At 44.5% G+C, this 15,149-nt stretch overlaps 1 protein-coding gene across 9 annotated transcripts in view; it reads left to right on the forward strand.

Annotated features, from left to right (window-relative positions):
* Positions 1 to 788: 788 nt before the first annotated feature.
* The window catches only part of DYNC1I1 (dynein cytoplasmic 1 intermediate chain 1), a 196,355-nt gene continuing 181,994 nt past the window's right edge, over positions 789 to 15,149 (forward strand). For 2 of the 9 annotated variants that reach the window (XM_074574716.1, XM_074574721.1), the window contains exon 1: positions 789 to 1,095. The gene's annotated coding sequence lies outside the window, so the exon portion shown is untranslated. The remainder of the gene's footprint in view (positions 1,096 to 15,149) is intronic. The other 7 variants (XM_074574718.1, XM_074574722.1, XM_074574715.1 and 4 more) reach the window with 5 other exon arrangements.

Consider the following 15,149-nt stretch of genomic DNA (forward strand, 5'->3'; position numbering starts at 1 on the left):
GGGAGTGATGGGAGGGAACAGGGACAAAACAAAACCTCTGCCTTTGGGCAGCCTTGCCCTCATCTAACCATGAAAGCTGGGTATCATTCACCTGCTCTGGAGATCTCCCTGTTCTTCCCCAAGGGAATGGGACCTCAGCAGGAGACTGCTGCCCTCAAAACAGTTGGCCAGGCCGCTAAGGGGCTGATGGCCAGGCTGCAGTGAGGTTCGTGGCCAGACTGCAGGGTGGCTGATGGCCAGGCTGCTGTGGGGCTAATGGCCAGGCGGCAGTGAGGTTGACGGCCAGGCTGCTGCACGGATGATGTGAGGCTGGCGTGAGGGGGCATATCTAGGCACCTTTGACGGTGATGGCGAAGACATTGTGGGGTTGACAGCTGCTGCCATGGGGATGGTGGCAAGGATGCTGTGGAGGCGGTGGCGGGGGATGGCTAGGCTGTTGTGGCGCTGATGGTGAGGCTGTTGTGGGGATGACAGCCAGGCTGCTGTGCAGCTGCCGGCCAGGCTGCTGCGGGAGGGGGGGAGCCTGTGCCAAAGTGGGGGTGACAGCGAGGGGACCTCGGAGCAGCTGGAGGAGCCCACTTCAGGCCGGAGTTGCGGGGGGGCCAGGTGCGGGGGTCCAGGCCCGGCAGACACCAGGGACGGCCCCCCCGCTTTTCAGGAGGCCCCGCCGCCCCCACCTGCCCCCCCCCCCCCCGCCCGCCCCTGCCCCGCCGGCCGCTGCTGGGCTGCCAGGCGGCGGCGGCGGCGGGGGGTGTCGCTGCCGGGGGCGCGCAGGCGGAGGAGGAGGCGGAGGAGGAGGAGGAGAAGGAGGAGGAGGAGGAGGAGGAAGGCGGCAGCAGCAGCTCTCGGGAGGAGCCTGTCCAGCGTGAGACAGCACATTCAGCCGCCGCCGGCGGTCCTGCAGCAGCGGCGGGCGGCACGGCACGGCACGGCACGGCACGGCACGGCACGGCACGGCAGCGCACGGAGCGGCGCAGCGCCGCGGGCAGCAGCCGTTCGGGCAGCGGGGCGACCCTCCGCTCCTCCGGCGGCGGGGGCTCGGTGAGGGCAGCGCAGCTCCGGGAGCCTCCCCGCATCTCCCGGTCGCCGGCGGAGGTAAGGCAGCCGCGGGGGGGCCGGGACGGGGCCGTGCCGCGGCGGAGGGGGCCAGCGGGGGCTCCCGTGGCGTTGGAGATGCGCAGCGGCCGCGGAGCCTCGGCGCGGCCGCGGAGCCTCGGCACCCGGGCCGGGCTGGCTTAGCGGGCAGCCCCCGCGGCTGCCCCGCCGGCCCCCTCCGGGAGGTGGGCTTTTCCACCCCGGCGGCTCGTCTCCGGGGAGGGAGCGGGCGGGGAGGGCTGCGGGGAGCCCCGCCGGCCGCACCGGCACCTGCTCCGCTCCCGGGGGATCCTCCCGACACCGGCCCCTTCGCCGTCCCGCTCCGCCGCGAGGGGCTGCCGCAGCCTCCCCCGGCGCCGAGCGGGTTAAAACAAAAGGGGATGGGGGCGGGGGGGGGGGGGGCAAAAAAAGTTTCCCATCTTTAATTCTTTGCATAGCGCGAGCAACTGCGGGTTCACTCCCGTCCACGGCGCCAGCAGGCGGGGAATTAGATCTTTTCCCGTTCCGAAGGTGACTCCCTAAAAGGGTGAGAGGAGGAAGGAATCAATGAGAGGCCTTTTTCAGTAGTAGTCCATTGAAATACATTTTCAAAAGGATGTTATTATGGTTACATCTTCCCGAGAATCCCCCTGGGTCAGCAGAGAGCATAATGCCCCTAGATATTTCCCAGACAAAGCCCCTGTCTCACTAACTGGAACAAAGTATGTTTTTCTGTCAATATTAGCATTGACAGAAAGTACAAATTTCAAATATAAATATATACAAAATAAGGATGCTCAACTAGACCGAGGAATCTAGCCTGCTATTATAGAGGGGATGAAATGGAAAGACCTGACATGAAGTTGGCACGTGGCTTTGGCGCTTGCACCTGGTAATTTATCCTGACATACAGGGTTTTGTCAGCTCTTCGCTTCTGCATGAGGACATTAAATTACCTCTGAAATGTCTCTAAATATCGTGAAGCACAGTGCTGCAAAACCTGTTTCAGAGTGGAAATGCAAATCCCAGGACCATCTATCTCCTGATAGAGGGTATTATCAGAGCCACGGAGGAATTTTGTTACTGTTACTACCACTGTGCTTTGTTGAAGTGCCTCATTTGTTCTTGCTGAGTTAATGGGAAGAAGTTACATGTTTTCTTTTCTGATTCTTTTAAGTTCCTCTTTTTACTGTCTTTCAATTAGAGAGGGTATCTCCACACTTAGTGAAAGTGGATAAAATTCCTTCTGTAATTTCTGTAGCATTTCTCATCAAGAATGGGTTTCTTCAACACAAACCTTGGTGCTGCGCTCAGGTCTTTGCCCCTGGGAGTGCTCACTCTGATAACCGTCCTCTGCTTCATTTTGTTTTCCCAAACCCGTCCATTTATAGCCCATGGAAACACAAAATGTGACATCCCTTCTGCACCTTCTTCTCTGTGCATGGACTATTTTGAGGATTGGGACTTGCTTGATATGGGAAAGGCTTCCCATATCTTCCTTGATATGGGAAAGGCTTCTGAGGGCCAAGTATGTGGTGGTCCAAGAGGTTTTTTAGAGTTGGATTAGCTAGATTTCTCCTAGCTCCAAACACCTCTGCCTCAAATTAGTCTATCCTAAAAATGCACTAACTGCAGTGCCACGTTATCCACAGTTTAATAGAGGAATCTTTTAAGGAGCAGCAGTAAACCACACCCTACGCATGCAGTAATTGTTGAGAATTTGGAAATCTGGCTACTCAAGTAGTCAGGCAAATACTCTTTTGTACCCCGCAGATCTTAATTTAAGAAGCTGACCTTCCAGCTCTTTTTATAGGAGGAAGGGGAGTGAGCTGCCCTCCTTTGTGATGCCTTTCAGTGGCTATTTTTTTCATTATTGAAATGCATTTGTTTGTGTTTTTCCAGCTTCAGGTTCCTGATTCCTGTTATGTTGTCTCTCAGATAAAAGCCTTGCTTTAGCAGCTGTCTTCAGTGTATGTACTCTAAATGATGCGGCAAGAACTTACCTGCTTTATTTTCAAGTAAATTAACAGATCGAGTCTCTTGGCCTCCTTTTCTTTTGTATGGCAGGTTTCAAGGATCATTCCTTGCTGCCATCATTTCCAATCTGCAAGAAGAGAGAGGGAATACAAGGTAGAGCTGGACGCAGTGGGTTGTGGTAGAGGTCTCACCATTGCAGGGTGCTGGTCAATGACGTGAAATGGGCTGGGAGGGGAAAAGATAAGGCAGTGAAGTAGGAAAACATAAGGCTATAGAAAGGCATTGCTGTTTTTCAAAGCTTCACCAACTCCTGCTAACGATTCAGGTAATCGTGTGGTATCTTTCAGCTTCTCAAACTTGACTTCTTCTCACAGAGGTTTAGAATATGTTCATGGTCCCTCTGTAGGACTACTCAAGGCTTGTTAACTAGTGCTATGCCTCGAGTGCCCTGTTGAGCTCCTTTGGCTCAGTTTGAGTAACATCAGAAATAGCAATTAGGAATCTTTCAGAGTCACTGATGCCAGGGCCAAGACGAGGTGCTACTTGGAGGTGGTGGTTGGAAGATGTCAGAAAGATCCTCCCTGTCCTACCCATGGGCTTTAATTTTCAGGGAAGTTAGAGGGAGCAAATACTGAAATCCCCACTGAGATGCATAGGGAAATTCATATCGGCAGAGGTATGGTCTCAGGCTTTCTGCAGCTGTAGCCAGACTTCATGACCTCAGCGCAATACTCATCTGATATTTTCATATTTTTAATTTAAAAACCTTAAATGAAATAAACCATAAGGACTGTAGACATAGTCAGTGTATAAAAGGGACATTTTCCGGCAGGAATACTGACGGAGTATGCTGGCAAAGTGCCCTTAGTACAGATGCATCTTGTATTAGTAAAACTGTGCTTTTGGCAGTGCAGCTTGTATGGTTCATCTGAGCAACACAAGTTACACAGGTGAATACCCATTTCTGTGTCCATAAGGGGGCTTGCTTTCCAGATGAGGGATGGTACAGTCTTCCATTCAGCTGACCTATATCAGCAGGCAGAAATGGTAATGCAGGAATGGTACTGCTTAAAAAAGAGAAAATTTGAACAGTCTGTAAAAAAGTGTCTGAGAAGCTGCAGTGGCAGCCTGAGACCCTGTCTCAGTCTGAATCTCAGATAGACACAATATGTCCCTTTTGCTACTTGGTAATCATCCATCTAAAACCCTGCTAGCTCTTTTTAGTCAGACATGACATTGGGAGCTGTTGTTCACTTGGCCATCTGCACGCACTCAAAATAAGGCAGTATACAGTATACATGAGCTTGCTCCCCCAATACTGTTCATTTTAGGTGGCATCATCTTGCCAACTTTTCTGGGAAATGGCTACTTCCAGGCAGATGGCAGGAGCTGCAGGAAGCTGTGAAGCAGACTGATGTGGGAGCCGCTAGATCTCATAGAGGCAAGACACCTCTGTGAGAGCTATGACGTCCCTTCTCCTCCTGAGCTTAAAACTATACCCATCCCCCCCCCTTTTTTTTTTTTTACTGTGCTTCTTCAGCACTTTTTGTTTTCCCTTTTGAGGCAAAAGCGCTCTGGTGCGTTTCCAGGAGTGCACTGCAGCAGCAGAAGGCACAGAGCAGGAATGGCAGTTCTGGAAGTGTTTTGTGGGCAGCACTCCGTAACTCCATGCTGAAATTCCAAGGGCAGAGGACTCAGCCCTGTCACTGCTGACAGTAATAGGGGTTTCTCTGTGACTTCTCTGGTGGTGAATCTAGCCTCTAGAGTGATGGCAGGACTCAGCTATGTACATTGTTTGAAAGCCATCAGACATTTCCAAAGCCTATTGAAGCAAACGAGATTCTTTGCATTGACTTGGCCAGCAGATTGAGGGAGGTGATTCTCCCCCTCTACTCTGCTCTGGTGAGACCCCACCTGGCGTACTGTGTCCAGCTTTGGAGGCCTCAGCACAAGAAGGACATGTACGTGTTGGAGCGGGTCCAGAGGAGGGCCACGAAGCTGATCAGAGGGCTGGAGCACCTCTCCTATGAGGACAGGCTGAGAGAGTTGGGGTTGTTCAGCCTGGAGAAGAGAAGGCTCCGGGGGGACCTTATAGCAGCCTTCCAGTACCTGAAGGGGGCCTACAGGAGAGATGGGGAGGGACTGTTTGCAAGGGCATGTAGCGATAGGACGAGGGGCAATGGTTTTAAACTACAGCAGGGTAGGTTTAAATTAGACATTAGGAAGAAACTCTTTACAATGAGGGTGGTGAGACACTGGAAGAGGTTGCCCAGAGAGGTGGTGGAGGCCCCATCCCTGGAAACATTCAAGGCCAGGCTGGATGGGGCTCTGAGCAATCTGATCTAGTTAAAGATGTCCCTGCTTACTGCAGGGGGGTTGGACTAGATGACCTTTAAAGGTCCCTTCCAACCCAACACATTCTATGATTCTATTCTATGACTTAACAAACTTTGGATGAGATCCTGTGCAACTGCTGCTTTGACCTATGCACAGATACCTGGGTTACCTGATGAATAATCACTGCTCAGATTACTCTTGTGATTCTTGGCTGTTAATCTTAGAGTAAAAGTACATGTTATCCTATTTTCATGTTTAACACTGCTCCCAGGCGTGCAGATCAGCTTGCCTGACCTGCAGAGACAGCCTATGTCATCCTGAGGAACAAACCTCCCTGGAGCCCTCCTGGACCAGTGCAGCTCTACCCTGTGTATTCCCCAGGTGCTGGCTGACTCTCCCTGCTTGGCCTGAGAATAATTAATGTGCAATTCAGCAGAGGAAGAGGTCTCATTTACTGCCACTGGGCAGAAAACAATTACAGAGGGAAACTTCTCAGGACACGTTTTTTTGTTTCCAGTGATATCTTCTCCTGTTCACATTTCTTTTCCTTCTTGCTATCCTTCTCTAAGGCTTATTCTTTTCTCTCTGCCTCAGTACTAGTCTTGGCGCATTGCTTCCTCCCCACAGGTCTTCCATTCCCTTTTGTCTTCTCTCCCTTGGACAGAAGTGGTATTAGTTCCTTGTTCTTTTCTCCCTCCATCTGCGATGTGGTACAAGGAATTCCAAATCCTGCTCCTCAGTTATTAATTTTTCACTTCAGTCCAGCAGAAAGACTCAGTGTCTTTTGTGTTCAAAAAATAGGGAGTTATAATAAGGTGAAGATACAAAACTGCCTAGTATGATTAAATATAAATAAGTATAATGGAGGGTATATTGTTTATCTATTTATATCCATATCTCCAAGCCTTTTCTAATGTTTGATTCTAATATTTTCAGTCTGAATTGGACAGAAAAAGCTATCCCCCAAACTATGCTGTTGAAAGTTAATCACTGTAGGTCCTAGACCACATGCAGGGAAAATATGGATCTCTCTTGCTTTAAACTGTTCAGCCCTTCCGTTCTGTATCCATTAACACAGATCTTAGCTTTTAAAGTGCATAGACAGCGGTATTAAATCCATACTACTCAAGGCATGCCCTTGTTTCGTGTTTTGCACATTAGGCCACCACTGTTAGGATCAGAGTGGTTACCAGGTCACTTGGTAATTGGGGCAAAGACATTTCAAATGATTGCTATTGTATATTTCCAGAAATTAAAATATTTAACAAAACAGGGTCACAGAAAAAAAAAAAAAGAAAAAAAACCCCAAACCCAAACAAAACCCAAACCAGACTACTATCTAATATGGTTCCTTGTATTTGAACCTGTCTGTCCTGGTTTAAGGACTGTTCCACTGACTGAGCATTTAAAAGATTTTCTTCTCTGATTCTCACAGCGCAAACAAAGTTGGGGGACTGTCTAAACTCATGTGACTTGCTTCATAATACATGTTTGTCTTCTTTTTAAGAAATATAAAAGAATCACCGTTTTCATTAATCACACTGTTCAAAGTCGTATGACATCGGGTTTTTTTCATTTGTTTGTTTCTAGTTACATTTTGAGCAGCTGCTGAACCAGAAGGTGGTTTGTATCATAATCCTGAAGGATTTCAGATCTCAATTTGCCCCTAAATGAATTCTTATTTTCTTTGTCCTTTTTTAGCTCTGACTGCTTTGTTACAGACTCATAGCAGTTTGTTACAGACTATCAACTTCTGCCAGTCTTCATTGCCTGGGAACACAAATTACTTCTGGAAAAAAACAGAAAAGATAGTTCATGTTACATATATGTATGGCTATAAGCTGTGTGGCGCGTTAAACAATGAATGGCTTACAAATCTATAACCTTTTGGAATGAAACAAGAAATTTGACCTAAATCATACCCCCTAGCGTGCTGTTAGCTATTCATGGACGTAATCTGCTGCACTTGTCAAAGCCTGTGAATGTTGTATTCCTGCCTTTCACTATCTCCATACTAGTAATAATAATACAAAAAAAATTGTGCTGATGAGATAGGAGGGTATTGTACTGGAGACAAAAAAAACAGTGATGCCATTCTCTGTTTGTACTGAAAGAGCCCGTGGGAAAACTGTCCCATTATTTCCCACCATATTTTCTTTTTCGCAGAAAGTTGATTAATAGCAAGAAAAGAGAGGAAAGCCTAGTTTCTCAGCCTTTATGGGCCTCTTCAAATATATTTAAAACACCCTGTGCAAATTCAGTACTATTTTTATCCAATAATTATAAATTACAGAGCTTTAGGTTTGGGTTTTTTTCTGTTTAAGGCATAGAACTCAAAAGATGATAGTAAATTATATTCTCTGGTAAGGCTAAGATGGAAAAAAAAAGGATGTTGCAACCTTACTACTCATGTTCTCCACACCTTTTACAGCAGCCCTTCCGTTATGTACATAACACTTACTAGGTTTTATTGTTTACTTATCAGTGAATAGGACAGGGAAGTAAAAAACTATAGACAGCCACATTGACAATCAAACATATGAGTCTTTTAAAACAAAATGATGATATAATGCAATATTAATATTAGTCAGTAATAAAGTCTGTCTCTAAATGAAGACCATGCCTCATCAGTGTTGATACGAGAAACTTTTTAAGTGCTTAAAGTTTAATTACAAGTTCCTTGCAAGAAAGTTTCTGATCTCACTAGACCAAGTGATGAATTAGGTGTAAGTATAATTAAAGTCAGTGGCCTCCCACTTTTTGTCTTATTTTTCTTAAAATACTATATATACCTATAAAGCAGAAAGACTGCCGTGATTTTTCATATCGCATAATGTCCATTTTTGCTTAAAGGCTAACTGTATTACCCACTTATTCCTGGGTTCTCCTTGTGTGGTATTCTCTCTCGTGATATTGCAGTGATTTGTAGACTTTTTAAACTACTTTCCCCTCTTAATCCTCAAGACTTTCTGTTGGAACCAATAAGCCCATACATTTTACAGTTTAATGTGGCTGGAAACCATACATGGACCATTTCTGATTGCCTTGTGGACCACCAGTGGTTCTGTGTTGTGAGAACCACTAGTAAAAGTTGATTTATTTTCCAAAAATATCATAGATTTGGGTTCCTCATTTGAAGAAGAGAACTGGTGACATCTAACTGGTGTCCTGGTCTCAGATTCCGGAGCTGAGGTCCTGGCTCAGTGAGTCATGCGCTGAGGCTTACTCCTGGAGGAGTCCTGCAGTGCACTCCAGAGATGCGATTGCCCCATCATTCAGGCTGGGGACTTGTTTGCTTCTGCTCTCAGTCAGCCCATTTGCCAAGTTTCTTGTCTGTGGAACCCAGGGCACTTGAGAGGTACGTGTGTGCGTAGGAGAGAAGAGCTCATGGTCAGCCAGCTTTGCCTTGGTAGGAAGCTGTTCTTAACATGCAGAGCGTGCCCACATCTTCAATATGGGACGTGTACCTGAATTCCCCGGACTTGAAGTTCTTATGATGCCTGGGAAGCTCGGATAAATCTAGACTGACAAAATGGTGTACAAACAGAACCCCAGATTGCAGTCCTAAAAAATCTCTACTTCGCTGTCACCTAGCTCCTGAAGCACATGAAGTCTCTAAAAACTTCCTTTTTCATCAGAGTTCTGCTTCTGGATGTATTCTTACCCTTGAACCCCCAGACTTGACAGCCTGGGTGTCCACTGTCTGTCTCTCGTAGGCTGCTTCATCTAGTTTGCGTTTCATGAGCCCATCTGCCAGACTGTGCTCCATGTAGAGCTGCACCTGGTGCCGTGTGCTCCCTCTTTTCGTACACCCTGGTTTTAAGGGGACCTACCTAAGGTAAAGGAGTCTCAGATAATGTTTGCCTTTGCTTATAGAGAATTTTGCTTTCGTCTATGCTCTAATCAGCAAGCTATTCTGCAGTAGGCACCCTCCCATTCTTTCCCACTGAAGCTTCTCCACGCAAGTCTAAAGTATTAAAGATTTTTGGGGCGTGACAGAGCAAGTAGGAAAGAGAAAGGACTCTTCAGCATCTTGCTTCAAACACTCAGCAAGAAAGAGGAGTCTTGTGCTCCAGATGCTAAATACGGCATTGTATTTTAAACTAAACAATCATTACGTATAATATAAACTAACGCTGAAACAAAAAACTAGAACCCAGGGGCCTCAGTTGGGGACTAATGTTCGCTCTCTTACATCCGCTTCTTCTGGTCCAATGAATCTTTGCTGAAAAGAAATTAATAGAAAATAGCTTGAATGGTTAAGAATGCCACCTCCATTCCTCTAGTCTTTCTCACCCATTAGCCAACAGTCACCCCAGGAAGGTGGGTTTCGGTCCTCTCAAGGCAAAAAAGCCTCCAGAACACCCCAAAACCAAACCAAAACAGAAACAAACGAACCAACCAAACCCCGTGTTTCTCCCATCTGAGTGGAATACTTTAACCACAGACAAGGTAAATAGAAGAAGAGGACTTCTTGGCTCTCAGTCTTCTCTTATATACAAATTCTTTGCAGTTCTTTATGTGTCCTTTAAAGTATGCTGTTAGACATCTGCATTTGTCATCTTGCCTTTTTGTCTTAGCATACCTTTTTCTGCTTATGTGGATCAAGAGGGATGATTGGCTAAGGCTGGCTCTGATCCTTCATGTTGCTTTATTAGTACAGCCCAAGAAGCCCTGGGAAGTATAAAGTGCATGGTAGTGTTGTTTCTTCCACTTTGCTTCCTTAAAAATTATGAGAACTCGTATGAGATATTCTGCATATTTCTTACAGCCAGAGCTCTTCCCTGCTTTCTAAATCTTTGGGTGTATTGACTTCAGAGGTGATATCAATGCGTAATATTTTTAGCCTAATTACATCCTCACAAACATCAGCCACAAAGCAAAGTGTATTTTTGTGTTAAGAAAGAAATTATATCTGGCTAAGTCTTCCAGCAAAGCCTGCATGTCAGCAGCATAGCTTGTTCTTCGATGTCTGTCTGGCAGTTGTCATAACTGGGTTAAGAAGCAGACACTAGAGCATGCATTTTTCATGTTTGGGTAAATGGCTTTCAGTATCAGTTTGCTGGCCATATACCACTAGGGTTATCTCAGGAGGAGGGTAGAAAAGTTGGGGGGGTCAGTTTTACCCCCCATAAAGAGCGGAAGTATATGTTTTAATGTCTGGAGTGTTTGCAGGATGGAGAAAATGAGTCTTTGTTCCACCTCAGGAAAGACTAGCAGACATCTTGAAGTGAAATTCTATGTTAGGTCTTAGTAAGTCATTAAATATACTCCTAGGCAGCACTTTGGTACTGTTATGATGAACCAATACTTTATATAGGTTTGAAGAAATGGTGATATCAATGATAGCAGCAGATATCATTGAAACCTGAGCATTATAGATGTACACACAAAAGAAATTAAAATCAGAGACATGACATACGGGGCTCCTTTTTTTTTTTTTTTCTAGATAAGTGAATTCCAGCTTGAGGATTAGCTTCTGTTCTCTCTCTTATGTTATCCATCTCTAAAATCTTATCAATTTATAGCTTGCATTTGGTTCTCTTTGAATGTCGGAAAACTCTTTTAAGAACACTCCTGCTAGATCCTGCAGTTCCTTTCTGAAGCAAGCTGGGAAATTCACAGAAGACAACATAGTGCAACTAGTGAGACCAGATAATGTGTGGGGAACGTAGTCTCACAAAGATTCAGAGCTGTGGTAAGTCCATTCCCAGCCATATGCAGAGCTACTTGTGGAGCCCTGCGTGTTACTGCAGCCAAACAGTCAAGGATAACAGAAACGGAAGCTGATAGAGAGGGAACTGACCAAGAATACCTAGATATCTTGTAGTCTACAAGATCAAAATGTTCTCAGAGGTGCAATTGGTTGTTTTGTTAAAAACATCTGCTCTTCATAACTGTGCACGATTGCTGAGTCAGATCCTGAGGAGATACAAGTCAGTATTGTCCGCACCACTGAGGGTCATCTCCCAGCACCACATGTGAGACCATTGTGCAGTTATAGCTGTGCTCATCAATGCTTATCGAGGGAAAATCCAAGACACTTGAAAAGACCTACTTAAAATCTAGTTTTCTTTAAGGCGATACATACAGTCATACCTACAGAGTTCTATGGAACTCAATATAAAGGGAGGATATTTGGTGGGAAATGTGCAGTATCTTTGCTAGAGTGACCTGATAGTATGTAGTATTTAAATTCATTCTAATCCTATCTGGAATGTCTTGTATAAGATTCTCACTTATTCCCAGGGACTTGTTGCCAGCAGCTTGTTCTCTTCAAGCTCGATGGCTCTTCCATGGAACTGTGCTTGTTGGAATTGGAAAGGTCATGGTAAATTTAAGAGGCTAAGGGGGCAAGAGAGATGATGAGCTTCATTGCCACTACAACCTGGTGCTGGAAGAATGGGCAATAGTAGAGCTTTGCTTATATGCTGCTTTATAGGGACCCTATAATTCTGCTGTGACTGAGTTCATGTTGTAGAAGGGCCATTATGGAAGAACAAGAGTGAAGAGATTAAATGGTAATAGATTGTAAGGGAAGTATAACTGAGTAGTTGTGGGTACATATCTTACACCTCGTCAGCCTCAAAATAAATAGGCAAGAGATGCACTGACCTGTTGCATGGCAACCAGGAGGAAGCACAGAACCATATCTCTGGATGCTGCAATTTGTACACCTTTACAGAACAAAGTACAAGACCTTTGCCCATCTGCTAGAAATTTTCAGAAGCTGAAGGATAAAGATGCTACATTCCCTGAAATCTAACACTTAACAACCATTTTTATTTATAGATAAATACACAGATGCAGTGTAAAAAGCCTGTCTGTTTTGCCTCAAGGTTATGTAGAAAAAAATACTTAGTCTCTCCAATTTTAGTGTTTCCCTGAATTCATCACACAGGAGATTCCTTAAAATACTGCAAATGCTATGCAGCAAATATTTGCCCATTGTTGTCATCTTGTAAACATTGATATGCCTATTCAACAAAAGTATTTATGTTATTTGACTGAAGTCAAGTACAAATTCTGATGCATGATGAAAAAAGGTACTCATATGTTTACTTAAAAATTGCTGTCAAGAAGATGATTCTAGCCCCTCTTGCCCATTTGAAGCGTGTTTCAAACACTATTTTCAAGTGAATAATATGGATTTGAATGTATTTATGCTAGGGTAACAGTTCCCTCTGGTTTCTTGCAGGCCGAAGATGTTTATCTGCTTTGTACAATTCCGTACTTTGCATGCACGCTTTACACTTGTAAAAGTCATAGGTAGATCCCATGGGATATTTTTGTGTTGTAAAAATGTAGAATATTGCTAACTGTAGGAAATGTGTTTGTATAAAATAGAGACAAATGTGGTATGTAATAGAAATGAATCGTTTTTTCCAGTAGAAAACTCCATGTGTAATAGTTTCAATTGTAATAGTACTCACACTATAAACCTATTCTTTAAAACCCAAAATCACCGAGTAATGTATTTTATTGTGCAACTTCCTTTCCCTTTCAAATTAAAGACATTTTGCAGTTTTGGATTCAAGAGTAGCTGGCTCTTTATGAACGCATATGAATAATACATGTACAGCATCTACAAGTGCTAGATGCTGCCTATTTATTTTAGAAAAGTATATTAACACATCAATTATTTATGATTAGTTACACAGGATGACTAATGCCATGTGTAACAGTATTTGATGAACCCCTTTGGTAATTGCAATGGAGGTAATAATGAAAAAGACAACATAGGAAGTCACAAAGCGGGAAAGACTTGGAGGCTCATGAAGTGCTGAATATAGTTTTACTCTAGTGCAGCCTCTTGAATGAACAGCATGTAAAAATCCCCTAAACGCCAAAAAGCAATAAAATCTGTAGGGTTTTTTATCTCCTACCAGCTTTGGAAACTTAGGTTTCTTTTTAGATGAGCTTGGTGATAGCATACAGACAAGATGCTGTTCGAGGAGGTATAAAGAACAGGCTTTAAGAGGAGGGAGATGTTATGTCTTATTTTCTTTTTCTGCTTATAAAAAATGTGCACTGTTATAATTTTCTTTGTCTTTGTTTTTATTTTATTCATTATACGTTGGGCACTTCGTGCTTATTTTTTCGTATATTTAGTCCAAGCTGTGTAAGTGCATTGTCACTCTTTGTACCTCTGCAACTCTGTGGTTTTATGTCTCTGGCAAGTAACAATTTATTAGTTCTGCAATTGTACTAAACCTTTTTAGATGCCTGTGGCTGTTTCTGCTGTTAAGTGCTCATATAAATGGTTAGAAAAAATGTCTGCTCAAATATTGTGATACTGATAATTGATAAAGACCTTGTAGCTTATTCTAAAACTGTAATAAGTCTATAGGTTTGTACCTATAGAAGGACTTCCATGGCTTTTAGTCCAGTCGAGAGTAAAATACTGTTGTTTGCATCTTCCATGCTTAGGGCTGCCACTAATGAAACGGTCGTGAGATGTTACTACCTGTGTGATAAGCTTTGTGGAGTAGTTCTGTGTATGTTCTGTACAGAGAAGTTAGCGCAAACACCGTTACTATTTTAAAATGAAAGTAAATAGTCTTTCAAGAGGTGAAAGGAACTACTGGGAGCATATTACGGACAGGATTCTTCTCACTCAGTCTGAGTCATTTACAATGGAGATTTCTAGAACTTCACGGATCACCCAGGGCCCGTTATCATCGTTGGAGAGGAACTGGTGGCTTTGGGACATGCTTAATCTTAACTGCTTTTAGACATCTGCATTAGGAAAAGTGGAATCACATCCTAGGATACCCAGACTCTTTTGACTTTACCTGCATTGGTGGTAAGGATACCTCCGCATCTACATTGTGTCCGTGCAGATTTAGTGAGATAAGTCCAGTAGATGGTGAAGTCCAAGAGCACAGTCCTCAGCAGCCTTAGCGCTGCATTTGCACGTGCCCAGGTGGCTGCCATCGTGGCGGGTCTGGTGACCCTTTGATGTGTAAGTGGAATTAACTGTATTTCCAAGCCTAAGAGGGAACAGTGAGGCATATTTAATGTATATGGGGAAAACTGACATCTTGAAATACAGCAGTCAGTTTCATTAAAAGTCATGCCAGGAGGAGCAGGGAGCAGGCTCCTTTCTCCAGTAGCTCAAAGAAAAGAGAATTCCCTCAGTGCATGGGGAGTGCAGGCAAGTGCTCTCTGTGCAAGGTGGTTCACGTCCACGTGTCCTGCTACATCTCAAGAACCTGTCTTAGCAGTTGGGTGTAAGCTATTCGGGAGTGGGAGGACTCCCTCCTCTTAAAACTGTGTCACTTGACAGTAAACTGGGCCAAAAAAAGATAAAACGATGTAAGATTATGCACCTCCCTCGAAGAGGGGAGCCCTAGGCTGCTGCCCTGCTATGAGAAGTATTTCTATGTTTAATGCAGCGTTCAATGTGTTTGATCCTGTGTGTTCCTTCTCCCAGATAGGTGATTTAATTGCTTCACTACAAAACGTGCTCCTTACTGTTTCTCTCTGGCCAATGACTTCTCCTAGGCCAGAGAAGACTAGGTCGGACATAAGCCTTGGGCTGTCATTCTGCACCACAGAGAATGCTAGAAGTAAATCTTTTTTACTGTTTGCCTTTATCTCTCTTGGTGCGGCATGCCTTTTGGCACTCAGAGTGGCAATTATTAGGAATTTGTTCCCAGTAATGAATACAGAGTGTTAACTCTGTGGTTAATGCCAAGTGGAGCGATGAATGTGCTTGCCTCCTTCCTCACTGCTGACTTGCTGACATCTGAGAAAGG

The sequence above is a fragment of the Larus michahellis genome, chromosome 2, assembly GCF_964199755.1.
Source record: "Larus michahellis chromosome 2, bLarMic1.1, whole genome shotgun sequence".
Lineage (NCBI taxonomy): Eukaryota > Metazoa > Chordata > Aves > Charadriiformes > Laridae > Larus > Larus michahellis.